Source organism: Anomaloglossus baeobatrachus, unplaced genomic scaffold (genome assembly GCF_048569485.1).
Source record: "Anomaloglossus baeobatrachus isolate aAnoBae1 unplaced genomic scaffold, aAnoBae1.hap1 Scaffold_3116, whole genome shotgun sequence".
NCBI classification, from domain to species: Eukaryota; Metazoa; Chordata; class Amphibia; order Anura; family Aromobatidae; genus Anomaloglossus; species Anomaloglossus baeobatrachus.
This window is the reverse complement of record NW_027442526.1, coordinates 72,415-97,057: the sequence shown is the minus strand read 5'-3', so window position 1 is coordinate 97,057 and position 24,643 is coordinate 72,415. Positions and strand designations below refer to the sequence as shown.

At 46.5% G+C, this 24,643-nt stretch overlaps 15 non-coding genes and 1 pseudogene across 15 annotated transcripts; all 16 read right to left on the bottom strand.

The window, feature by feature from the left end:
* Window positions 1–785: 785 nt before the first annotated feature.
* On the bottom strand, window positions 786–976 carry LOC142268892 (U2 spliceosomal RNA). The gene has a single exon (XR_012734477.1). It is a non-coding gene; the product is annotated as a U2 spliceosomal RNA (small nuclear RNA).
* A 1,387-nt stretch (window positions 977–2,363) lies between these two features.
* Window positions 2,364–2,556, bottom strand: LOC142268903 (U2 spliceosomal RNA). The gene has a single exon (XR_012734487.1). It is a non-coding gene; the product is annotated as a U2 spliceosomal RNA (small nuclear RNA).
* Window positions 2,557–3,257: 701 nt separating this feature from the next.
* LOC142268906 (U2 spliceosomal RNA) lies at window positions 3,258–3,400 on the bottom strand (annotated as a pseudogene).
* Window positions 3,401–4,787: 1,387 nt separating this feature from the next.
* On the bottom strand, window positions 4,788–4,978 carry LOC142268891 (U2 spliceosomal RNA). The gene has a single exon (XR_012734476.1). It is a non-coding gene; the product is annotated as a U2 spliceosomal RNA (small nuclear RNA).
* Window positions 4,979–6,365: 1,387 nt separating this feature from the next.
* LOC142268890 (U2 spliceosomal RNA) lies at window positions 6,366–6,556 on the bottom strand. Its single transcript, XR_012734475.1, has one exon. It is a non-coding gene; the product is annotated as a U2 spliceosomal RNA (small nuclear RNA).
* Window positions 6,557–7,943: 1,387 nt separating this feature from the next.
* On the bottom strand, window positions 7,944–8,134 carry LOC142268961 (U2 spliceosomal RNA). Its single transcript, XR_012734536.1, has one exon. It is a non-coding gene; the product is annotated as a U2 spliceosomal RNA (small nuclear RNA).
* Window positions 8,135–9,521: 1,387 nt separating this feature from the next.
* Window positions 9,522–9,712, bottom strand: LOC142268959 (U2 spliceosomal RNA). The gene has a single exon (XR_012734535.1). It is a non-coding gene; the product is annotated as a U2 spliceosomal RNA (small nuclear RNA).
* Window positions 9,713–11,099: 1,387 nt separating this feature from the next.
* LOC142268958 (U2 spliceosomal RNA) lies at window positions 11,100–11,290 on the bottom strand. Its single transcript, XR_012734534.1, has one exon. It is a non-coding gene; the product is annotated as a U2 spliceosomal RNA (small nuclear RNA).
* A 1,387-nt stretch (window positions 11,291–12,677) lies between these two features.
* LOC142268957 (U2 spliceosomal RNA) lies at window positions 12,678–12,868 on the bottom strand. The gene has a single exon (XR_012734533.1). It is a non-coding gene; the product is annotated as a U2 spliceosomal RNA (small nuclear RNA).
* A 1,387-nt stretch (window positions 12,869–14,255) lies between these two features.
* Window positions 14,256–14,446, bottom strand: LOC142268956 (U2 spliceosomal RNA). The gene has a single exon (XR_012734532.1). It is a non-coding gene; the product is annotated as a U2 spliceosomal RNA (small nuclear RNA).
* A 1,387-nt stretch (window positions 14,447–15,833) lies between these two features.
* LOC142268954 (U2 spliceosomal RNA) lies at window positions 15,834–16,024 on the bottom strand. The gene has a single exon (XR_012734530.1). It is a non-coding gene; the product is annotated as a U2 spliceosomal RNA (small nuclear RNA).
* Window positions 16,025–17,411: 1,387 nt separating this feature from the next.
* On the bottom strand, window positions 17,412–17,602 carry LOC142268953 (U2 spliceosomal RNA). Its single transcript, XR_012734529.1, has one exon. It is a non-coding gene; the product is annotated as a U2 spliceosomal RNA (small nuclear RNA).
* Window positions 17,603–18,989: 1,387 nt separating this feature from the next.
* Window positions 18,990–19,180, bottom strand: LOC142268952 (U2 spliceosomal RNA). The gene has a single exon (XR_012734528.1). It is a non-coding gene; the product is annotated as a U2 spliceosomal RNA (small nuclear RNA).
* Window positions 19,181–20,567: 1,387 nt separating this feature from the next.
* LOC142268951 (U2 spliceosomal RNA) lies at window positions 20,568–20,758 on the bottom strand. The gene has a single exon (XR_012734527.1). It is a non-coding gene; the product is annotated as a U2 spliceosomal RNA (small nuclear RNA).
* Window positions 20,759–22,145: 1,387 nt separating this feature from the next.
* On the bottom strand, window positions 22,146–22,336 carry LOC142268950 (U2 spliceosomal RNA). The gene has a single exon (XR_012734526.1). It is a non-coding gene; the product is annotated as a U2 spliceosomal RNA (small nuclear RNA).
* A 1,387-nt stretch (window positions 22,337–23,723) lies between these two features.
* LOC142268948 (U2 spliceosomal RNA) lies at window positions 23,724–23,914 on the bottom strand. Its single transcript, XR_012734525.1, has one exon. It is a non-coding gene; the product is annotated as a U2 spliceosomal RNA (small nuclear RNA).
* Window positions 23,915–24,643: the final 729 nt, after the last annotated feature.

Below are 24,643 nucleotides of genomic sequence, written 5' to 3'. Positions count from 1 at the left end.
GTGCACAGTTCAAACGGAAAATACATCAACAGGCAGACTACAGAAAAGCTTACTATCAAAGGTTAGAGGGGGGCTTTCTCAGAGGGCTTTTTACAGTTTTTCTATTCCCAATTAGCCGTTTAAGTGTACTTATTGAAAGTAGTAATTCTTTCATAGGCCGCCCTTTCTTAGTATTTGACGTTCCTTATATTGCGGTATGAGGCTTCGCAGTAGGTTGCAAACATTCATCACCCATGACTGTCCCCAATTGAGCTCAGAAGCTCAATGTCTATCATGACCTCTCTTTTAGAATGTCCAAGAGCAAGCAAACTATTCCTCCAGGAGAGGGCGCCAACAGACTACTAAAGAGATCATCATTACTCAAAGAAAACCCCAAAAACCAATGCATGATAGGAATAAACAGGTAACTTTCTTTGGAGTGGAAGCGGAGAGATCGCACCAGATGCCAATTCTAGATCTTATCACACCTGTGGTCACTGCAGCAGCAGGTGAATCCACTTTGTCCAAAAGGGATCTATTCCATTCAATTGCAAATGATCTAGATAAGACAGAGAACTGCAGCACGGGGACATAGCCGAGTTGGTCAGGTTGAGTGGTGATGAGTTTGCTATTTGGATGAATAAAGAAAGTCAAAAGTGTGAAAGATAAAAAACAAAAGGAGGAAGTGTGAAAAGTGAATGGGCCAAATTGAGGTGCATATGAAGACGTATGCTTTCTTCCAATTCATTAAATCGGGCTAATATGAATCAGGTGAATTGAGTTCTGCTTTTGGAAACTGGGTTAAGAAGGGGTGCACCGTTCCTGGAGGTACTGCAATACCAGGTCAATGCGTGGAGTGGACAGAGCAAGCTCTTTTTCCATCTCCCTGTTCTAAAAATCCATTTAATATATGGTCCCCAGATAGGGGACGTATCAGATATTAAACTGATAAGAACAGATACTACACTTGATCTTAGCCAAAAGGCCGAGAAGCGATAACCAGAATTGGTTTGGGCCTCGAGTGGCACCCTGGCCTATGCCGGACACATCTTAGGGAGAGAGAGCGAGAGGGAGACAAACCCACGCCTACACAAGACATTTTGTCACCCAAGCCAACCCTTGAAAAGGCTGCTTTGCAGAGCAAAAACAAGAAGAATGGTGCGTTTTGCAGCCGCCGCCCACTGCAATGAATCTGAATAACTCCTCCTTTAGGGCGCAAGCAACTCCCCTCCCCCTTGCAGTCTTTCCAATTCACGATACAAAAAGACGGACAGGACAGGTTGCCTGACTTTCCGTCACTGCCACCCTTTGCCATCCTTACCCGTAGAAAGCCCTTTCATCATCCCCAAACCCTAATCTTTTCCCTTTCCTTCCCAGCCCCCAAACCCTGCCCTCTGTACCTTTCTCACCACCCGCTTCCCTTCTCCTGTCATCCCCCTACCACCCGGGAAAAAAAGAGATTGCCCCCTCCTTCCACTAGCCCACCCTCCCACCCAAAGAACAACTTCTTCTGCGCAGCTTGTTTTCTAGGCAGCAGCGCTATTGTGATGTCATCGGGGGGCATTGTGACAAGCCGCCAGTGTTCCGTCTCTTCATGTTGTGCACAGTTCAAACGGAAAATACATCAACAGGCAGACTACAGAAAAGCTTACTATCAAAGGTTAGAGGGGGGCTTTCTCAGAGGGCTTTTTACAGTTTTTCTATTCCCAATTAGCCGTTTAAGTGTACTTATTGAAAGTAGTAATTCTTTCATAGGCCGCCCTTTCTTAGTATTTGACGTTCCTTATATTGCGGTATGAGGCTTCGCAGTAGGTTGCAAACATTCATCACCCATGACTGTCCCCAATTGAGCTCAGAAGCTCAATGTCTATCATGACCTCTCTTTTAGAATGTCCAAGAGCAAGCAAACTATTCCTCCAGGAGAGGGCGCCAACAGACTACTAAAGAGATCATCATTACTCAAAGAAAACCCCAAAAACCAATGCATGATAGGAATAAACAGGTAACTTTCTTTGGAGTGGAAGCGGAGAGATCGCACCAGATGCCAATTCTAGATCTTATCACACCTGTGGTCACTGCAGCAGCAGGTGAATCCACTTTGTCCAAAAGGGATCTATTCCATTCAATTGCAAATGATCTAGATAAGACAGAGAACTGCAGCACGGGGACATAGCCGAGTTGGTCAGGTTGAGTGGTGATGAGTTTGCTATTTGGATGAATAAAGAAAGTCAAAAGTGTGAAAGATAAAAAACAAAAGGAGGAAGTGTGAAAAGTGAATGGGCCAAATTGAGGTGCATATGAAGACGTATGCTTTCTTCCAATTCATTAAATCGGGCTAATATGAATCAGGTGAATTGAGTTCTGCTTTTGGAAACTGGGTTAAGAAGGGGTGCACCGTTCCTGGAGGTACTGCAATACCAGGTCAATGCGTGGAGTGGACAGAGCAAGCTCTTTTTCCATCTCCCTGTTCTAAAAATCCATTTAATATATGGTCCCCAGATAGGGGACGTATCAGATATTAAACTGATAAGAACAGATTTTTGATTTAATGAAGCTTTCCAAAGCACCGCAAAAAATGCATGACCGAAGTCACACCAAAAACAGTGCAAAGGCTAGGATTCGTGTGGACCCCTCCGTGAGGAGAGGGTCCCCAAAAATCAACCCCGTCCCTCCGAGCCAGAAGGCCACAGCAAGGGTCAGGGATCTTCGGTGCTCCCCCAAGCCGAAGCCTGGTTGAGCCTTGTCGTTGCTCCCAGCGTCCACCCAGGCATCTTACCCAAGTGGAGTAGAGAGCTACTAGTTGTTGGTTTCGCAGCCGAAACTGCCCGGACCGTCAACCGGTGTTGGTTTCTCAGCCCAAGGCTAACCGGACCTCCAACCGGGTGTTGGTTTCTCAGCCGAAGCTGACCCGGACCTCCAACCGGGTGTTGGTTTCTCAGCCGAAGCTGACCCGGACCTCCAACCGGGTGTTGGTTTCTCAGCCGAAGCTGACCCGGACCTCCAACCGGGTGTTGGTTTCTCAGCCCAAAGCTGAACGGACCTCCGACCATGATTATAAAAATTTCCCTTCCTAGCCAGAAGGCCGGGATAGAGCAATATGCTCAGAAAGTATGAAAGGGCAAGGTACGGTGTGCTACAGAGCCCAAGGCTTGCCGGGGTCCAAAGCCAGCAAGCTCAGACTCACTCCAGGGTCATCAATCCTGGGGCACATTGCACCATAGCCCCCACACTTACTCAGTCTAATAGCCTCGATCCTAGTAGGGCCATGGTTTCCTCTAGATGGATATACTATCCTCCCAAAGTACTAACAAGCGCAACCTTCCAGTGTGCATTGCATCATTGTACTAAGGTGGCCGGAGCCTTAAACCACCTTTTAGAACAGATACTACACTTGATCTTAGCCAAAAGGCCGAGAAGCGATAACCAGAATTGGTTTGGGCCTCGAGTGGCACCCTGGCCTATGCCGGACACATCTTAGGGAGAGAGAGCGAGAGGGAGACAAACCCACGCCTACACAAGACATTTTGTCACCCAAGCCAACCCTTGAAAAGGCTGCTTTGCAGAGCAAAAACAAGAAGAATGGTGCGTTTTGCAGCCGCCGCCCACTGCAATGAATCTGAATAACTCCTCCTTTAGGGCGCAAGCAACTCCCCTCCCCCTTGCAGTCTTTCCAATTCACGATACAAAAAGACGGACAGGACAGGTTGCCTGACTTTCCGTCACTGCCACCCTTTGCCATCCTTACCCGTAGAAAGCCCTTTCATCATCCCCAAACCCTAATCTTTTCCCTTTCCTTCCCAGCCCCCAAACCCTGCCCTCTGTACCTTTCTCACCACCCGCTTCCCTTCTCCTGTCATCCCCCTACCACCCGGGAAAAAAAGAGATTGCCCCCTCCTTCCACTAGCCCACCCTCCCACCCAAAGAACAACTTCTTCTGCGCAGCTTGTTTTCTAGGCAGCAGCGCTATTGTGATGTCATCGGGGGGCATTGTGACAAGCCGCCAGTGTTCCGTCTCTTCATGTTGTGCACAGTTCAAACGGAAAATACATCAACAGGCAGACTACAGAAAAGCTTACTATCAAAGGTTAGAGGGGGGCTTTCTCAGAGGGCTTTTTACAGTTTTTCTATTCCCAATTAGCCGTTTAAGTGTACTTATTGAAAGTAGTAATTCTTTCATAGGCCGCCCTTTCTTAGTATTTGACGTTCCTTATATTGCGGTATGAGGCTTCGCAGTAGGTTGCAAACATTCATCACCCATGACTGTCCCCAATTGAGCTCAGAAGCTCAATGTCTATCATGACCTCTCTTTTAGAATGTCCAAGAGCAAGCAAACTATTCCTCCAGGAGAGGGCGCCAACAGACTACTAAAGAGATCATCATTACTCAAAGAAAACCCCAAAAACCAATGCATGATAGGAATAAACAGGTAACTTTCTTTGGAGTGGAAGCGGAGAGATCGCACCAGATGCCAATTCTAGATCTTATCACACCTGTGGTCACTGCAGCAGCAGGTGAATCCACTTTGTCCAAAAGGGATCTATTCCATTCAATTGCAAATGATCTAGATAAGACAGAGAACTGCAGCACGGGGACATAGCCGAGTTGGTCAGGTTGAGTGGTGATGAGTTTGCTATTTGGATGAATAAAGAAAGTCAAAAGTGTGAAAGATAAAAAACAAAAGGAGGAAGTGTGAAAAGTGAATGGGCCAAATTGAGGTGCATATGAAGACGTATGCTTTCTTCCAATTCATTAAATCGGGCTAATATGAATCAGGTGAATTGAGTTCTGCTTTTGGAAACTGGGTTAAGAAGGGGTGCACCGTTCCTGGAGGTACTGCAATACCAGGTCAATGCGTGGAGTGGACAGAGCAAGCTCTTTTTCCATCTCCCTGTTCTAAAAATCCATTTAATATATGGTCCCCAGATAGGGGACGTATCAGATATTAAACTGATAAGAACAGATACTACACTTGATCTTAGCCAAAAGGCCGAGAAGCGATAACCAGAATTGGTTTGGGCCTCGAGTGGCACCCTGGCCTATGCCGGACACATCTTAGGGAGAGAGAGCGAGAGGGAGACAAACCCACGCCTACACAAGACATTTTGTCACCCAAGCCAACCCTTGAAAAGGCTGCTTTGCAGAGCAAAAACAAGAAGAATGGTGCGTTTTGCAGCCGCCGCCCACTGCAATGAATCTGAATAACTCCTCCTTTAGGGCGCAAGCAACTCCCCTCCCCCTTGCAGTCTTTCCAATTCACGATACAAAAAGACGGACAGGACAGGTTGCCTGACTTTCCGTCACTGCCACCCTTTGCCATCCTTACCCGTAGAAAGCCCTTTCATCATCCCCAAACCCTAATCTTTTCCCTTTCCTTCCCAGCCCCCAAACCCTGCCCTCTGTACCTTTCTCACCACCCGCTTCCCTTCTCCTGTCATCCCCCTACCACCCGGGAAAAAAAGAGATTGCCCCCTCCTTCCACTAGCCCACCCTCCCACCCAAAGAACAACTTCTTCTGCGCAGCTTGTTTTCTAGGCAGCAGCGCTATTGTGATGTCATCGGGGGGCATTGTGACAAGCCGCCAGTGTTCCGTCTCTTCATGTTGTGCACAGTTCAAACGGAAAATACATCAACAGGCAGACTACAGAAAAGCTTACTATCAAAGGTTAGAGGGGGGCTTTCTCAGAGGGCTTTTTACAGTTTTTCTATTCCCAATTAGCCGTTTAAGTGTACTTATTGAAAGTAGTAATTCTTTCATAGGCCGCCCTTTCTTAGTATTTGACGTTCCTTATATTGCGGTATGAGGCTTCGCAGTAGGTTGCAAACATTCATCACCCATGACTGTCCCCAATTGAGCTCAGAAGCTCAATGTCTATCATGACCTCTCTTTTAGAATGTCCAAGAGCAAGCAAACTATTCCTCCAGGAGAGGGCGCCAACAGACTACTAAAGAGATCATCATTACTCAAAGAAAACCCCAAAAACCAATGCATGATAGGAATAAACAGGTAACTTTCTTTGGAGTGGAAGCGGAGAGATCGCACCAGATGCCAATTCTAGATCTTATCACACCTGTGGTCACTGCAGCAGCAGGTGAATCCACTTTGTCCAAAAGGGATCTATTCCATTCAATTGCAAATGATCTAGATAAGACAGAGAACTGCAGCACGGGGACATAGCCGAGTTGGTCAGGTTGAGTGGTGATGAGTTTGCTATTTGGATGAATAAAGAAAGTCAAAAGTGTGAAAGATAAAAAACAAAAGGAGGAAGTGTGAAAAGTGAATGGGCCAAATTGAGGTGCATATGAAGACGTATGCTTTCTTCCAATTCATTAAATCGGGCTAATATGAATCAGGTGAATTGAGTTCTGCTTTTGGAAACTGGGTTAAGAAGGGGTGCACCGTTCCTGGAGGTACTGCAATACCAGGTCAATGCGTGGAGTGGACAGAGCAAGCTCTTTTTCCATCTCCCTGTTCTAAAAATCCATTTAATATATGGTCCCCAGATAGGGGACGTATCAGATATTAAACTGATAAGAACAGATACTACACTTGATCTTAGCCAAAAGGCCGAGAAGCGATAACCAGAATTGGTTTGGGCCTCGAGTGGCACCCTGGCCTATGCCGGACACATCTTAGGGAGAGAGAGCGAGAGGGAGACAAACCCACGCCTACACAAGACATTTTGTCACCCAAGCCAACCCTTGAAAAGGCTGCTTTGCAGAGCAAAAACAAGAAGAATGGTGCGTTTTGCAGCCGCCGCCCACTGCAATGAATCTGAATAACTCCTCCTTTAGGGCGCAAGCAACTCCCCTCCCCCTTGCAGTCTTTCCAATTCACGATACAAAAAGACGGACAGGACAGGTTGCCTGACTTTCCGTCACTGCCACCCTTTGCCATCCTTACCCGTAGAAAGCCCTTTCATCATCCCCAAACCCTAATCTTTTCCCTTTCCTTCCCAGCCCCCAAACCCTGCCCTCTGTACCTTTCTCACCACCCGCTTCCCTTCTCCTGTCATCCCCCTACCACCCGGGAAAAAAAGAGATTGCCCCCTCCTTCCACTAGCCCACCCTCCCACCCAAAGAACAACTTCTTCTGCGCAGCTTGTTTTCTAGGCAGCAGCGCTATTGTGATGTCATCGGGGGGCATTGTGACAAGCCGCCAGTGTTCCGTCTCTTCATGTTGTGCACAGTTCAAACGGAAAATACATCAACAGGCAGACTACAGAAAAGCTTACTATCAAAGGTTAGAGGGGGGCTTTCTCAGAGGGCTTTTTACAGTTTTTCTATTCCCAATTAGCCGTTTAAGTGTACTTATTGAAAGTAGTAATTCTTTCATAGGCCGCCCTTTCTTAGTATTTGACGTTCCTTATATTGCGGTATGAGGCTTCGCAGTAGGTTGCAAACATTCATCACCCATGACTGTCCCCAATTGAGCTCAGAAGCTCAATGTCTATCATGACCTCTCTTTTAGAATGTCCAAGAGCAAGCAAACTATTCCTCCAGGAGAGGGCGCCAACAGACTACTAAAGAGATCATCATTACTCAAAGAAAACCCCAAAAACCAATGCATGATAGGAATAAACAGGTAACTTTCTTTGGAGTGGAAGCGGAGAGATCGCACCAGATGCCAATTCTAGATCTTATCACACCTGTGGTCACTGCAGCAGCAGGTGAATCCACTTTGTCCAAAAGGGATCTATTCCATTCAATTGCAAATGATCTAGATAAGACAGAGAACTGCAGCACGGGGACATAGCCGAGTTGGTCAGGTTGAGTGGTGATGAGTTTGCTATTTGGATGAATAAAGAAAGTCAAAAGTGTGAAAGATAAAAAACAAAAGGAGGAAGTGTGAAAAGTGAATGGGCCAAATTGAGGTGCATATGAAGACGTATGCTTTCTTCCAATTCATTAAATCGGGCTAATATGAATCAGGTGAATTGAGTTCTGCTTTTGGAAACTGGGTTAAGAAGGGGTGCACCGTTCCTGGAGGTACTGCAATACCAGGTCAATGCGTGGAGTGGACAGAGCAAGCTCTTTTTCCATCTCCCTGTTCTAAAAATCCATTTAATATATGGTCCCCAGATAGGGGACGTATCAGATATTAAACTGATAAGAACAGATACTACACTTGATCTTAGCCAAAAGGCCGAGAAGCGATAACCAGAATTGGTTTGGGCCTCGAGTGGCACCCTGGCCTATGCCGGACACATCTTAGGGAGAGAGAGCGAGAGGGAGACAAACCCACGCCTACACAAGACATTTTGTCACCCAAGCCAACCCTTGAAAAGGCTGCTTTGCAGAGCAAAAACAAGAAGAATGGTGCGTTTTGCAGCCGCCGCCCACTGCAATGAATCTGAATAACTCCTCCTTTAGGGCGCAAGCAACTCCCCTCCCCCTTGCAGTCTTTCCAATTCACGATACAAAAAGACGGACAGGACAGGTTGCCTGACTTTCCGTCACTGCCACCCTTTGCCATCCTTACCCGTAGAAAGCCCTTTCATCATCCCCAAACCCTAATCTTTTCCCTTTCCTTCCCAGCCCCCAAACCCTGCCCTCTGTACCTTTCTCACCACCCGCTTCCCTTCTCCTGTCATCCCCCTACCACCCGGGAAAAAAAGAGATTGCCCCCTCCTTCCACTAGCCCACCCTCCCACCCAAAGAACAACTTCTTCTGCGCAGCTTGTTTTCTAGGCAGCAGCGCTATTGTGATGTCATCGGGGGGCATTGTGACAAGCCGCCAGTGTTCCGTCTCTTCATGTTGTGCACAGTTCAAACGGAAAATACATCAACAGGCAGACTACAGAAAAGCTTACTATCAAAGGTTAGAGGGGGGCTTTCTCAGAGGGCTTTTTACAGTTTTTCTATTCCCAATTAGCCGTTTAAGTGTACTTATTGAAAGTAGTAATTCTTTCATAGGCCGCCCTTTCTTAGTATTTGACGTTCCTTATATTGCGGTATGAGGCTTCGCAGTAGGTTGCAAACATTCATCACCCATGACTGTCCCCAATTGAGCTCAGAAGCTCAATGTCTATCATGACCTCTCTTTTAGAATGTCCAAGAGCAAGCAAACTATTCCTCCAGGAGAGGGCGCCAACAGACTACTAAAGAGATCATCATTACTCAAAGAAAACCCCAAAAACCAATGCATGATAGGAATAAACAGGTAACTTTCTTTGGAGTGGAAGCGGAGAGATCGCACCAGATGCCAATTCTAGATCTTATCACACCTGTGGTCACTGCAGCAGCAGGTGAATCCACTTTGTCCAAAAGGGATCTATTCCATTCAATTGCAAATGATCTAGATAAGACAGAGAACTGCAGCACGGGGACATAGCCGAGTTGGTCAGGTTGAGTGGTGATGAGTTTGCTATTTGGATGAATAAAGAAAGTCAAAAGTGTGAAAGATAAAAAACAAAAGGAGGAAGTGTGAAAAGTGAATGGGCCAAATTGAGGTGCATATGAAGACGTATGCTTTCTTCCAATTCATTAAATCGGGCTAATATGAATCAGGTGAATTGAGTTCTGCTTTTGGAAACTGGGTTAAGAAGGGGTGCACCGTTCCTGGAGGTACTGCAATACCAGGTCAATGCGTGGAGTGGACAGAGCAAGCTCTTTTTCCATCTCCCTGTTCTAAAAATCCATTTAATATATGGTCCCCAGATAGGGGACGTATCAGATATTAAACTGATAAGAACAGATACTACACTTGATCTTAGCCAAAAGGCCGAGAAGCGATAACCAGAATTGGTTTGGGCCTCGAGTGGCACCCTGGCCTATGCCGGACACATCTTAGGGAGAGAGAGCGAGAGGGAGACAAACCCACGCCTACACAAGACATTTTGTCACCCAAGCCAACCCTTGAAAAGGCTGCTTTGCAGAGCAAAAACAAGAAGAATGGTGCGTTTTGCAGCCGCCGCCCACTGCAATGAATCTGAATAACTCCTCCTTTAGGGCGCAAGCAACTCCCCTCCCCCTTGCAGTCTTTCCAATTCACGATACAAAAAGACGGACAGGACAGGTTGCCTGACTTTCCGTCACTGCCACCCTTTGCCATCCTTACCCGTAGAAAGCCCTTTCATCATCCCCAAACCCTAATCTTTTCCCTTTCCTTCCCAGCCCCCAAACCCTGCCCTCTGTACCTTTCTCACCACCCGCTTCCCTTCTCCTGTCATCCCCCTACCACCCGGGAAAAAAAGAGATTGCCCCCTCCTTCCACTAGCCCACCCTCCCACCCAAAGAACAACTTCTTCTGCGCAGCTTGTTTTCTAGGCAGCAGCGCTATTGTGATGTCATCGGGGGGCATTGTGACAAGCCGCCAGTGTTCCGTCTCTTCATGTTGTGCACAGTTCAAACGGAAAATACATCAACAGGCAGACTACAGAAAAGCTTACTATCAAAGGTTAGAGGGGGGCTTTCTCAGAGGGCTTTTTACAGTTTTTCTATTCCCAATTAGCCGTTTAAGTGTACTTATTGAAAGTAGTAATTCTTTCATAGGCCGCCCTTTCTTAGTATTTGACGTTCCTTATATTGCGGTATGAGGCTTCGCAGTAGGTTGCAAACATTCATCACCCATGACTGTCCCCAATTGAGCTCAGAAGCTCAATGTCTATCATGACCTCTCTTTTAGAATGTCCAAGAGCAAGCAAACTATTCCTCCAGGAGAGGGCGCCAACAGACTACTAAAGAGATCATCATTACTCAAAGAAAACCCCAAAAACCAATGCATGATAGGAATAAACAGGTAACTTTCTTTGGAGTGGAAGCGGAGAGATCGCACCAGATGCCAATTCTAGATCTTATCACACCTGTGGTCACTGCAGCAGCAGGTGAATCCACTTTGTCCAAAAGGGATCTATTCCATTCAATTGCAAATGATCTAGATAAGACAGAGAACTGCAGCACGGGGACATAGCCGAGTTGGTCAGGTTGAGTGGTGATGAGTTTGCTATTTGGATGAATAAAGAAAGTCAAAAGTGTGAAAGATAAAAAACAAAAGGAGGAAGTGTGAAAAGTGAATGGGCCAAATTGAGGTGCATATGAAGACGTATGCTTTCTTCCAATTCATTAAATCGGGCTAATATGAATCAGGTGAATTGAGTTCTGCTTTTGGAAACTGGGTTAAGAAGGGGTGCACCGTTCCTGGAGGTACTGCAATACCAGGTCAATGCGTGGAGTGGACAGAGCAAGCTCTTTTTCCATCTCCCTGTTCTAAAAATCCATTTAATATATGGTCCCCAGATAGGGGACGTATCAGATATTAAACTGATAAGAACAGATACTACACTTGATCTTAGCCAAAAGGCCGAGAAGCGATAACCAGAATTGGTTTGGGCCTCGAGTGGCACCCTGGCCTATGCCGGACACATCTTAGGGAGAGAGAGCGAGAGGGAGACAAACCCACGCCTACACAAGACATTTTGTCACCCAAGCCAACCCTTGAAAAGGCTGCTTTGCAGAGCAAAAACAAGAAGAATGGTGCGTTTTGCAGCCGCCGCCCACTGCAATGAATCTGAATAACTCCTCCTTTAGGGCGCAAGCAACTCCCCTCCCCCTTGCAGTCTTTCCAATTCACGATACAAAAAGACGGACAGGACAGGTTGCCTGACTTTCCGTCACTGCCACCCTTTGCCATCCTTACCCGTAGAAAGCCCTTTCATCATCCCCAAACCCTAATCTTTTCCCTTTCCTTCCCAGCCCCCAAACCCTGCCCTCTGTACCTTTCTCACCACCCGCTTCCCTTCTCCTGTCATCCCCCTACCACCCGGGAAAAAAAGAGATTGCCCCCTCCTTCCACTAGCCCACCCTCCCACCCAAAGAACAACTTCTTCTGCGCAGCTTGTTTTCTAGGCAGCAGCGCTATTGTGATGTCATCGGGGGGCATTGTGACAAGCCGCCAGTGTTCCGTCTCTTCATGTTGTGCACAGTTCAAACGGAAAATACATCAACAGGCAGACTACAGAAAAGCTTACTATCAAAGGTTAGAGGGGGGCTTTCTCAGAGGGCTTTTTACAGTTTTTCTATTCCCAATTAGCCGTTTAAGTGTACTTATTGAAAGTAGTAATTCTTTCATAGGCCGCCCTTTCTTAGTATTTGACGTTCCTTATATTGCGGTATGAGGCTTCGCAGTAGGTTGCAAACATTCATCACCCATGACTGTCCCCAATTGAGCTCAGAAGCTCAATGTCTATCATGACCTCTCTTTTAGAATGTCCAAGAGCAAGCAAACTATTCCTCCAGGAGAGGGCGCCAACAGACTACTAAAGAGATCATCATTACTCAAAGAAAACCCCAAAAACCAATGCATGATAGGAATAAACAGGTAACTTTCTTTGGAGTGGAAGCGGAGAGATCGCACCAGATGCCAATTCTAGATCTTATCACACCTGTGGTCACTGCAGCAGCAGGTGAATCCACTTTGTCCAAAAGGGATCTATTCCATTCAATTGCAAATGATCTAGATAAGACAGAGAACTGCAGCACGGGGACATAGCCGAGTTGGTCAGGTTGAGTGGTGATGAGTTTGCTATTTGGATGAATAAAGAAAGTCAAAAGTGTGAAAGATAAAAAACAAAAGGAGGAAGTGTGAAAAGTGAATGGGCCAAATTGAGGTGCATATGAAGACGTATGCTTTCTTCCAATTCATTAAATCGGGCTAATATGAATCAGGTGAATTGAGTTCTGCTTTTGGAAACTGGGTTAAGAAGGGGTGCACCGTTCCTGGAGGTACTGCAATACCAGGTCAATGCGTGGAGTGGACAGAGCAAGCTCTTTTTCCATCTCCCTGTTCTAAAAATCCATTTAATATATGGTCCCCAGATAGGGGACGTATCAGATATTAAACTGATAAGAACAGATACTACACTTGATCTTAGCCAAAAGGCCGAGAAGCGATAACCAGAATTGGTTTGGGCCTCGAGTGGCACCCTGGCCTATGCCGGACACATCTTAGGGAGAGAGAGCGAGAGGGAGACAAACCCACGCCTACACAAGACATTTTGTCACCCAAGCCAACCCTTGAAAAGGCTGCTTTGCAGAGCAAAAACAAGAAGAATGGTGCGTTTTGCAGCCGCCGCCCACTGCAATGAATCTGAATAACTCCTCCTTTAGGGCGCAAGCAACTCCCCTCCCCCTTGCAGTCTTTCCAATTCACGATACAAAAAGACGGACAGGACAGGTTGCCTGACTTTCCGTCACTGCCACCCTTTGCCATCCTTACCCGTAGAAAGCCCTTTCATCATCCCCAAACCCTAATCTTTTCCCTTTCCTTCCCAGCCCCCAAACCCTGCCCTCTGTACCTTTCTCACCACCCGCTTCCCTTCTCCTGTCATCCCCCTACCACCCGGGAAAAAAAGAGATTGCCCCCTCCTTCCACTAGCCCACCCTCCCACCCAAAGAACAACTTCTTCTGCGCAGCTTGTTTTCTAGGCAGCAGCGCTATTGTGATGTCATCGGGGGGCATTGTGACAAGCCGCCAGTGTTCCGTCTCTTCATGTTGTGCACAGTTCAAACGGAAAATACATCAACAGGCAGACTACAGAAAAGCTTACTATCAAAGGTTAGAGGGGGGCTTTCTCAGAGGGCTTTTTACAGTTTTTCTATTCCCAATTAGCCGTTTAAGTGTACTTATTGAAAGTAGTAATTCTTTCATAGGCCGCCCTTTCTTAGTATTTGACGTTCCTTATATTGCGGTATGAGGCTTCGCAGTAGGTTGCAAACATTCATCACCCATGACTGTCCCCAATTGAGCTCAGAAGCTCAATGTCTATCATGACCTCTCTTTTAGAATGTCCAAGAGCAAGCAAACTATTCCTCCAGGAGAGGGCGCCAACAGACTACTAAAGAGATCATCATTACTCAAAGAAAACCCCAAAAACCAATGCATGATAGGAATAAACAGGTAACTTTCTTTGGAGTGGAAGCGGAGAGATCGCACCAGATGCCAATTCTAGATCTTATCACACCTGTGGTCACTGCAGCAGCAGGTGAATCCACTTTGTCCAAAAGGGATCTATTCCATTCAATTGCAAATGATCTAGATAAGACAGAGAACTGCAGCACGGGGACATAGCCGAGTTGGTCAGGTTGAGTGGTGATGAGTTTGCTATTTGGATGAATAAAGAAAGTCAAAAGTGTGAAAGATAAAAAACAAAAGGAGGAAGTGTGAAAAGTGAATGGGCCAAATTGAGGTGCATATGAAGACGTATGCTTTCTTCCAATTCATTAAATCGGGCTAATATGAATCAGGTGAATTGAGTTCTGCTTTTGGAAACTGGGTTAAGAAGGGGTGCACCGTTCCTGGAGGTACTGCAATACCAGGTCAATGCGTGGAGTGGACAGAGCAAGCTCTTTTTCCATCTCCCTGTTCTAAAAATCCATTTAATATATGGTCCCCAGATAGGGGACGTATCAGATATTAAACTGATAAGAACAGATACTACACTTGATCTTAGCCAAAAGGCCGAGAAGCGATAACCAGAATTGGTTTGGGCCTCGAGTGGCACCCTGGCCTATGCCGGACACATCTTAGGGAGAGAGAGCGAGAGGGAGACAAACCCACGCCTACACAAGACATTTTGTCACCCAAGCCAACCCTTGAAAAGGCTGCTTTGCAGAGCAAAAACAAGAAGAATGGTGCGTTTTGCAGCCGCCGCCCACTGCAATGAATCTGAATAACTCCTCCTTTAGGGCGCAAGCAACTCCCCTCCCCCTTGCAGTCTTTCCAATTCACGATACAAAAAGACGGACAGGACAGGTTGCCTGACTTTCCGTCACTGCCACCCTTTGCCATCCTTACCCGTAGAAAGCCCTTTCATCATCCCCAAACCCTAATCTTTTCCCTTTCCTTCCCAGCCCCCAAACCCTGCCCTCTGTACCTTTCTCACCACCCGCTTCCCTTCTCCTGTCATCCCCCTACCACCCGGGAAAAAAAGAGATTGCCCCCTCCTTCCACTAGCCCACCCTCCCACCCAAAGAACAACTTCTTCTGCGCAGCTTGTTTTCTAGGCAGCAGCGCTATTGTGATGTCATCGGGGGGCATTGTGACAAGCCGCCAGTGTTCCGTCTCTTCATGTTGTGCACAGTTCAAACGGAAAATACATCAACAGGCAGACTACAGAAAAGCTTACTATCAAAGGTTAGAGGGGGGCTTTCTCAGAGGGCTTTTTACAGTTTTTCTATTCCCAATTAGCCGTTTAAGTGTACTTATTGAAAGTAGTAATTCTTTCATAGGCCGCCCTTTCTTAGTATTTGACGTTCCTTATATTGCGGTATGAGGCTTCGCAGTAGGTTGCAAACATTCATCACCCATGACTGTCCCCAATTGAGCTCAGAAGCTCAATGTCTATCATGACCTCTCTTTTAGAATGTCCAAGAGCAAGCAAACTATTCCTCCAGGAGAGGGCGCCAACAGACTACTAAAGAGATCATCATTACTCAAAGAAAACCCCAAAAACCAATGCATGATAGGAATAAACAGGTAACTTTCTTTGGAGTGGAAGCGGAGAGATCGCACCAGATGCCAATTCTAGATCTTATCACACCTGTGGTCACTGCAGCAGCAGGTGAATCCACTTTGTCCAAAAGGGATCTATTCCATTCAATTGCAAATGATCTAGATAAGACAGAGAACTGCAGCACGGGGACATAGCCGAGTTGGTCAGGTTGAGTGGTGATGAGTTTGCTATTTGGATGAATAAAGAAAGTCAAAAGTGTGAAAGATAAAAAACAAAAGGAGGAAGTGTGAAAAGTGAATGGGCCAAATTGAGGTGCATATGAAGACGTATGCTTTCTTCCAATTCATTAAATCGGGCTAATATGAATCAGGTGAATTGAGTTCTGCTTTTGGAAACTGGGTTAAGAAGGGGTGCACCGTTCCTGGAGGTACTGCAATACCAGGTCAATGCGTGGAGTGGACAGAGCAAGCTCTTTTTCCATCTCCCTGTTCTAAAAATCCATTTAATATATGGTCCCCAGATAGGGGACGTATCAGATATTAAACTGATAAGAACAGATACTACACTTGATCTTAGCCAAAAGGCCGAGAAGCGATAACCAGAATTGGTTTGGGCCTCGAGTGGCACCCTGGCCTATGCCGGACACATCTTAGGGAGAGAGAGCGAGAGGGAGACAAACCCACGCCTACACAAGACATTTTGTCACCCAAGCCAACCCTTGAAAAGGCTGCTTTGCAGAGCAAAAACAAGAAGAATGGTGCGTTTTGCAGCCGCCGCCCACTGCAATGAATCTGAATAACTCCTCCTTTAGGGCGCAAGCAACTCCCCTCCCCCTTGCAGTCTTTCCAATTCACGATACAAAAAGACGGACAGGACAGGTTGCCTGACTTTCCGTCACTGCCACCCTTTGCCATCCTTACCCGTAGAAAGCCCTTTCATCATCCCCAAACCCTAATCTTTTCCCTTTCCTTCCCAGCCCCCAAACCCTGCCCTCTGTACCTTTCTCACCACCCGCTTCCCTTCTCCTGTCATCCCCCTACCACCCGGGAAAAAAAGAGATTGCCCCCTCCTTCCACTAGCCCACCCTCCCACCCAAAGAACAACTTCTTCTGCGCAGCTTGTTTTCTAGGCAGCAGCGCTATTGTGATGTCATCGGGGGGCATTGTGACAAGCCGCCAGTGTTCCGTCTCTTCATGTTGTGCACAGTTCAAACGGAAAATACATCAACAGGCAGACTACAGAAAAGCTTACTATCAAAGGTTAGAGGGGGGCTTTCTCAGAGGGCTTTTTACAGTTTTTCTATTCCCAATTAGCCGTTTAAGTGTACTTATTGAAAGTAGTAATTCTTTCATAGGCCGCCCTTTCTTAGTATTTGACGTTCCTTATATTGCGGTATGAGGCTTCGCAGTAGGTTGCAAACATTCATCACCCATGACTGTCCCCAATTGAGCTCAGAAGCTCAATGTCTATCATGACCTCTCTTTTAGAATGTCCAAGAGCAAGCAAACTATTCCTCCAGGAGAGGGCGCCAACAGACTACTAAAGAGATCATCATTACTCAAAGAAAACCCCAAAAACCAATGCATGATAGGAATAAACAGGTAACTTTCTTTGGAGTGGAAGCGGAGAGATCGCACCAGATGCCAATTCTAGATCTTATCACACCTGTGGTCACTGCAGCAGCAGGTGAATCCACTTTGTCCAAAAGGGATCTATTCCATTCAATTGCAAATGATCTAGATAAGACAGAGAACTGCAGCACGGGGACATAGCCGAGTTGGTCAGGTTGAGTGGTGATGAGTTTGCTATTTGGATGAATAAAGAAAGTCAAAAGTGTGAAAGATAAAAAACAAAAGGAGGAAGTGTGAAAAGTGAATGGGCCAAATTGAGGTGCATATGAAGACGTATGCTTTCTTCCAATTCATTAAATCGGGCTAATATGAATCAGGTGAATTGAGTTCTGCTTTTGGAAACTGGGTTAAGAAGGGGTGCACCGTTCCTGGAGGTACTGCAATACCAGGTCAATGCGTGGAGTGGACAGAGCAAGCTCTTTTTCCATCTCCCTGTTCTAAAAATCCATTTAATATATGGTCCCCAGATAGGGGACGTATCAGATATTAAACTGATAAGAACAGATACTACACTTGATCTTAGCCAAAAGGCCGAGAAGCGATAACCAGAATTGGTTTGGGCCTCGAGTGGCACCCTGGCCTATGCCGGACACATCTTAGGGAGAGAGAGCGAGAGGGAGACAAACCCACGCCTACACAAGACATTTTGTCACCCAAGCCAACCCTTGAAAAGGCTGCTTTGCAGAGCAAAAACAAGAAGAATGGTGCGTTTTGCAGCCGCCGCCCACTGCAATGAATCTGAATAACTCCTCCTTTAGGGCGCAAGCAACTCCCCTCCCCCTTGCAGTCTTTCCAATTCACGATACAAAAAGACGGACAGGACAGGTTGCCTGACTTTCCGTCACTGCCACCCTTTGCCATCCTTACCCGTAGAAAGCCCTTTCATCATCCCCAAACCCTAATCTTTTCCCTTTCCTTCCCAGCCCCCAAACCCTGCCCTCTGTACCTTTCTCACCACCCGCTTCCCTTCTCCTGTCATCCCCCTACCACCCGGGAAAAAAAGAGATTGCCCCCTCCTTCCACTAGCCCACCCTCCCACCCAAAGAACAACTTCTTCTGCGCAGCTTGTTTTCTAGGCAGCAGCGCTATTGTGATGTCATCGGGGGGCATTGTGACAAGCCGCCAGTGTTCCGTCTCTTCATGTTGTGCACAGTTCAAACGGAAAATACATCAACAGGCAGACTACAGAAAAGCTTACTATCAAAGGTTAGAGGGGGGCTTTCTCAGAGGGCTTTTTACAGTTTTTCTATTCCCAATTAGCCGTTTAAGTGTACTTATTGAAAGTAGTAATTCTTTCATAGGCCGCCCTTTCTTAGTATTTGACGTTCCTTATATTGCGGTATGAGGCTTCGCAGTAGGTTGCAAACATTCATCACCCATGACTGTCCCCAATTGAGCTCAGAAGCTCAATGTCTATCATGACCTCTCTTTTAGAATGTCCAAGAGCAAGCAAACTATTCCTCCAGGAGAGGGCGCCAACAGACTACTAAAGAGATCATCATTACTCAAAGAAAACCCCAAAAACCAATGCATGATAGGAATAAACAGGTAACTTTCTTTGGAGTGGAAGCGGAGAGATCGCACCAGATGCCAATTCTAGATCTTATCACACCTGTGGTCACTGCAGCAGCAGGTGAATCCACTTTGTCCAAAAGGGATCTATTCCATTCAATTGCAAATGATCTAGATAAGACAGAGAACTGCAGCACGGGGACATAGCCGAGTTGGTCAGGTTGAGTGGTGATGAGTTTGCTATTTGGATGAATAAAGAAAGTCAAAAGTGTGAAAGATAAAAAACAAAAGGAGGAAGTGTGAAAAGTGAATGGGCCAAATTGAGGTGCATATGAAGACGTATGCTTTCTTCCAATTCATTAAATCGGGCTAATATGAATCAGGTGAATTGAGTTCTGCTTTTGGAAACTGGGTTAAGAAGGGGTGCACCGTTCCTGGAGGTACTGCAATACCAGGTCAATGCGTGGAGTGGACAGAGCAAGCTCTTTTTCCATCTCCCTGTTCTAAAAATCCATTTAATATATGGTCCCCAGATAGGGGACGTATCAGATATTAAACTGATAAGAACAGATACTACACTTGATCTTAGCCAAAAGGCCGAGAAGCGATAACCAGAATTGGTTTGGGCCTCGAGTGGCACCCTGGCCTATGCCGGACACATCTTAGGGAGAGAGAGCGAGAGGGAGACAAACCCACGCCTACACAAGACATTTTGTCACCCAAGCCAACCCTTGAAAAGGCTGCTTTGCAGAGCAAAAACAAGAAGAATGGTGCGTTTTGCAGCCGCCGCCCACTGCAATGAATCTGAATAACTCCTCCTTTAGGGCGCAAGCAACTCCCCTCCCCCTTGCAGTCTTTCCAATTCACGATACAAAAAGACGGACAGGACAGGTTGCCTGACTTTCCGTCACTGCCACCCTTTGCCATCCTTACCCGTAGAAAGCCCTTTCATCATCCCCAAACCCTAATCTTTTCCCTTTCCTTCCCAGCCCCCAAACCCTGCCCTCTGTACCTTTCTCACCACCCGCTTCCCTTCTCCTGTCATCCCCCTACCACCCGGGAAAAAAAGAGATTGCCCCCTCCTTCCACTAGCCCACCCTCCCACCCAAAGAACAACTTCTTCTGCGCAGCTTGTTTTCTAGGCAGCAGCGCTATTGTGATGTCATCGGGGGGCATTGTGACAAGCCGCCAGTGTTCCGTCTCTTCATGTTGTGCACAGTTCAAACGGAAAATACATCAACAGGCAGACTACAGAAAAGCTTACTATCAAAGGTTAGAGGGGGGCTTTCTCAGAGGGCTTTTTACAGTTTTTCTATTCCCAATTAGCCGTTTAAGTGTACTTATTGAAAGTAGTAATTCTTTCATAGGCCGCCCTTTCTTAGTATTTGACGTTCCTTATATTGCGGTATGAGGCTTCGCAGTAGGTTGCAAACATTCATCACCCATGACTGTCCCCAATTGAGCTCAGAAGCTCAATGTCTATCATGACCTCTCTTTTAGAATGTCCAAGAGCAAGCAAACTATTCCTCCAGGAGAGGGCGCCAACAGACTACTAAAGAGATCATCATTACTCAAAGAAAACCCCAAAAACCAATGCATGATAGGAATAAACAGGTAACTTTCTTTGGAGTGGAAGCGGAGAGATCGCACCAGATGCCAATTCTAGATCTTATCACACCTGTGGTCACTGCAGCAGCAGGTGAATCCACTTTGTCCAAAAGGGATCTATTCCATTCAATTGCAAATGATCTAGATAAGACAGAGAACTGCAGCACGGGGACATAGCCGAGTTGGTCAGGTTGAGTGGTGATGAGTTTGCTATTTGGATGAATAAAGAAAGTCAAAAGTGTGAAAGATAAAAAACAAAAGGAGGAAGTGTGAAAAGTGAATGGGCCAAATTGAGGTGCATATGAAGACGTATGCTTTCTTCCAATTCATTAAATCGGGCTAATATGAATCAGGTGAATTGAGTTCTGCTTTTGGAAACTGGGTTAAGAAGGGGTGCACCGTTCCTGGAGGTACTGCAATACCAGGTCAATGCGTGGAGTGGACAGAGCAAGCTCTTTTTCCATCTCCCTGTTCTAAAAATCCATTTAATATATGGTCCCCAGATAGGGGACGTATCAGATATTAAACTGATAAGAACAGATACTACACTTGATCTTAGCCAAAAGGCCGAGAAGCGATAACCAGAATTGGTTTGGGCCTCGAGTGGCACCCTGGCCTATGCCGGACACATCTTAGGGAGAGAGAGCGAGAGGGAGACAAACCCACGCCTACACAAGACATTTTGTCACCCAAGCCAACCCTTGAAAAGGCTGCTTTGCAGAGCAAAAACAAGAAGAATGGTGCGTTTTGCAGCCGCCGCCCACTGCAATGAATCTGAATAACTCCTCCTTTAGGGCGCAAGCAACTCCCCTCCCCCTTGCAGTCTTTCCAATTCACGATACAAAAAGACGGACAGGACAGGTTGCCTGACTTTCCGTCACTGCCACCCTTTGCCATCCTTACCCGTAGAAAGCCCTTTCATCATCCCCAAACCCTAATCTTTTCCCTTTCCTTCCCAGCCCCCAAACCCTGCCCTCTGTACCTTTCTCACCACCCGCTTCCCTTCTCCTGTCATCCCCCTACCACCCGGGAAAAAAAGAGATTGCCCCCTCCTTCCACTAGCCCACCCTCCCACCCAAAGAACAACTTCTTCTGCGCAGCTTGTTTTCTAGGCAGCAGCGCTATTGTGATGTCATCGGGGGGCATTGTGACAAGCCGCCAGTGTTCCGTCTCTTCATGTTGTGCACAGTACAAACGGAAAATACATCAACAGGCAGACTACAGAAAAGCTTACTATCAAAGGTTAGAGGGGGGCTTTCTCAGAGGGCTTTTTACAGTTTTTCTATTCCCAATTAGCCGTTTAAGTGTACTTATTGAAAGTAGTAATTCTTTCATAGGCCGCCCTTTCTTAGTATTTGACGTTCCTTATATTGCGGTATGAGGCTTCGCAGTAGGTTGCAAACATTCATCACCCATGACTGTCCCCAATTGAGCTCAGAAGCTCAATGTCTATCATGACCTCTCTTTTAGAATGTCCAAGAGCAAGCAAACTATTCCTCCAGGAGAGGGCGCCAACAGACTACTAAAGAGATCATCATTACTCAAAGAAAACCCCAAAAACCAATGCATGATAGGAATAAACAGGTAACTTTCTTTGGAGTGGAAGCGGAGAGATCGCACCAGATGCCAATTCTAGATCTTATCACACCTGTGGTCACTGCAGCAGCAGGTGAATCCACTTTGTCCAAAAGGGATCTATTCCATTCAATTGCAAATGATCTAGATAAGACAGAGAACTGCAGCACGGGGACATAGCCGAGTTGGTCAGGTTGAGTGGTGATGAGTTTGCTATTTGGATGAATAAAGAAAGTCAAAAGTGTGAAAGATAAAAAACAAAAGGAGGAAGTGTGAAAAGTGAATGGGCCAAATTGAGGTGCATATGAAGACGTATGCTTTCTTCCAATTCATTAAATCGGGCTAATATGAATCAGGTGAATTGAGTTCTGCTTTTGGAAACTGGGTTAAGAAGGGGTGCACCGTTCCTGGAGGTACTGCAATACCAGGTCAATGCGTGGAGTGGACAGAGCAAGCTCTTTTTCCATCTCCCTGTTCTAAAAATCCATTTAATATATGGTCCCCAGATAGGGGACGTATCAGATATTAAACTGATAAGAACAGATACTACACTTGATCTTAGCCAAAAGGCCGAGAAGCGATAACCAGAATTGGTTTGGGCCTCGAGTGGCACCCTGGCCTATGCCGGACACATCTTAGGGAGAGAGAGCGAGAGGGAGACAAACCCACGCCTACACAAGACATTTTGTCACCCAAGCCAACCCTTGAAAAGGCTGCTTTGCAGAGCAAAAACAAGAAGAATGGTGCGTTTTGCAGCCGCCGCCCACTGCAATGAATCTGAATAACTCCTCCTTTAGGGCGCAAGCAACTCCCCTCCCCCTTGCAGTCTTTCCAATTCACGATACAAAAAGACGGACAGGACAGGTTGCCTGACTTTCCGTCACTGCCACCCTTTGCCATCCTTACCCGTAGAAAGCCCTTTCATCATCCCCAAACCCTAATCTTTTCCCTTTCCTTCCCAGCCCCCAAACCCTGCCCTCTGTACCTTTCTCACCACCCGCTTCCCTTCTCCTGTCATCCCCCTACCACCCGGGAAAAAAAGAGATTGCCCCCTTCTTCCACTAGCCCACCCTCCCACCCAAAGAACAACTTCTTCTGCGCAGCTTGTTTTCTAGGCAGCAGCGCTATTGTGATGTCATCGGGGGGCATTGTGACAAGCCGCCAGTGTTCCGTCTCTTCATGTTGTGCACAGTTCAAACGGAAAATACATCAACAGGCAGACTACAGAAAAGCTTACTATCAAAGGTTAGAGGGGGGCTTTCTCAGAGGGCTTTTTACAGTTTTTCTATTCCCAATTAGCCGTTTAAGTGTACTTATTGAAAGTAGTAATTCTTTCATAGGCCGCCCTTTCTTAGTATTTGACGTTCCTTATATTGCGGTATGAGGCTTCGCAGTAGGTTGCAAACATTCATCACCCATGACTGTCCCCAATTGAGCTCAGAAGCTCAATGTCTATCATGACCTCTCTTTTAGAATGTCCAAGAGCAAGCAAACTATTCCTCCAGGAGAGGGCGCCAACAGACTACTAAAGAGATCATCATTACTCAAAGAAAACCCCAAAAACCAATGCATGATAGGAATAAACAGGTAACTTTCTTTGGAGTGGAAGCGGAGAGATCGCACCAGATGCCAATTCTAGATCTTATCACACCTGTGGTCACTGCAGCAGCAGGTGAATCCACTTTGTCCAAAAGGGATCTATTCCATTCAATTGCAAATGATCTAGATAAGACAGAGAACTGCAGCACGGGGACATAGCCGAGTTGGTCAGGTTGAGTGGTGATGAGTTTGCTATTTGGATGAATAAAGAAAGTCAAAAGTGTGAAAGATAAAAAACAAAAGGAGGAAGTGTGAAAAGTGAATGGGCCAAATTGAGGTGCATATGAAGACGTATGCTTTCTTCCAATTCATTAAATCGGGCTAATATGAATCAGGTGAATTGAGTTCTGCTTTTGGAAACTGGGTTAAGAAGGGGTGCACCGTTCCTGGAGGTACTGCAATACCAGGTCAATGCGTGGAGTGGACAGAGCAAGCTCTTTTTCCATCTCCCTGTTCTAAAAATCCATTTAATATATGGTCCCCAGATAGGGGACGTATCAGATATTAAACTGATAAGAACAGATACTACACTTGATCTTAGCCAAAAGGCCGAGAAGCGATAACCAGAATTGGTTTGGGCCTCGAGTGGCACCCTGGCCTATGCCGGACACATCTTAGGGAGAGAGAGCGAGAGGGAGACAAACCCACGCCTACACAAGACATTTTGTCACCCAAGCCAACCCTTGAAAAGGCTGCTTTGCAGAGCAAAAACAAGAAGAATGGTGCGTTTTGCAGCCGCCGCCCACTGCAATGAATCTGAATAACTCCTCCTTTAGGGCGCAAGCAACTCCCCTCCCCCTTGCAGTCTTTCCAATTCACGATACAAAAAGACGGACAGGACAGGTTGCCTGACTTTCCGTCACTGCCACCCTTTGCCATCCTTACCCGTAGAAAGCCCTTTCATCATCCCCAAACCCTAATCTTTTCCCTTTCCTTCCCAGCCCCCAAACCCTGCCCTCTGTACCTTTCTCACCACCCGCTTCCCTTCTCCTGTCATCCCCCTACCACCCGGGAAAAAAAGAGATTGCCCCCTCCTTCCACTAGCCCACCCTCCCACCCAAAGAACAACTTCTTCTGCGCAGCTTGTTTTCTAGGCAGCAGCGCTATTGTGATGTCATCGGGGGGCATTGTGACAAGCCGCCAGTGTTCCGTCTCTTCATGTTGTGCACAGTTCAAACGGAAAATACATCAACAGGCAGACTACAGAAAAGCTTACTATCAAAGGTTAGAGGGGGGCTTTCTCAGAGGGCTTTTTACAGTTTTTCTATTCCCAATTAGCCGTTTAAGTGT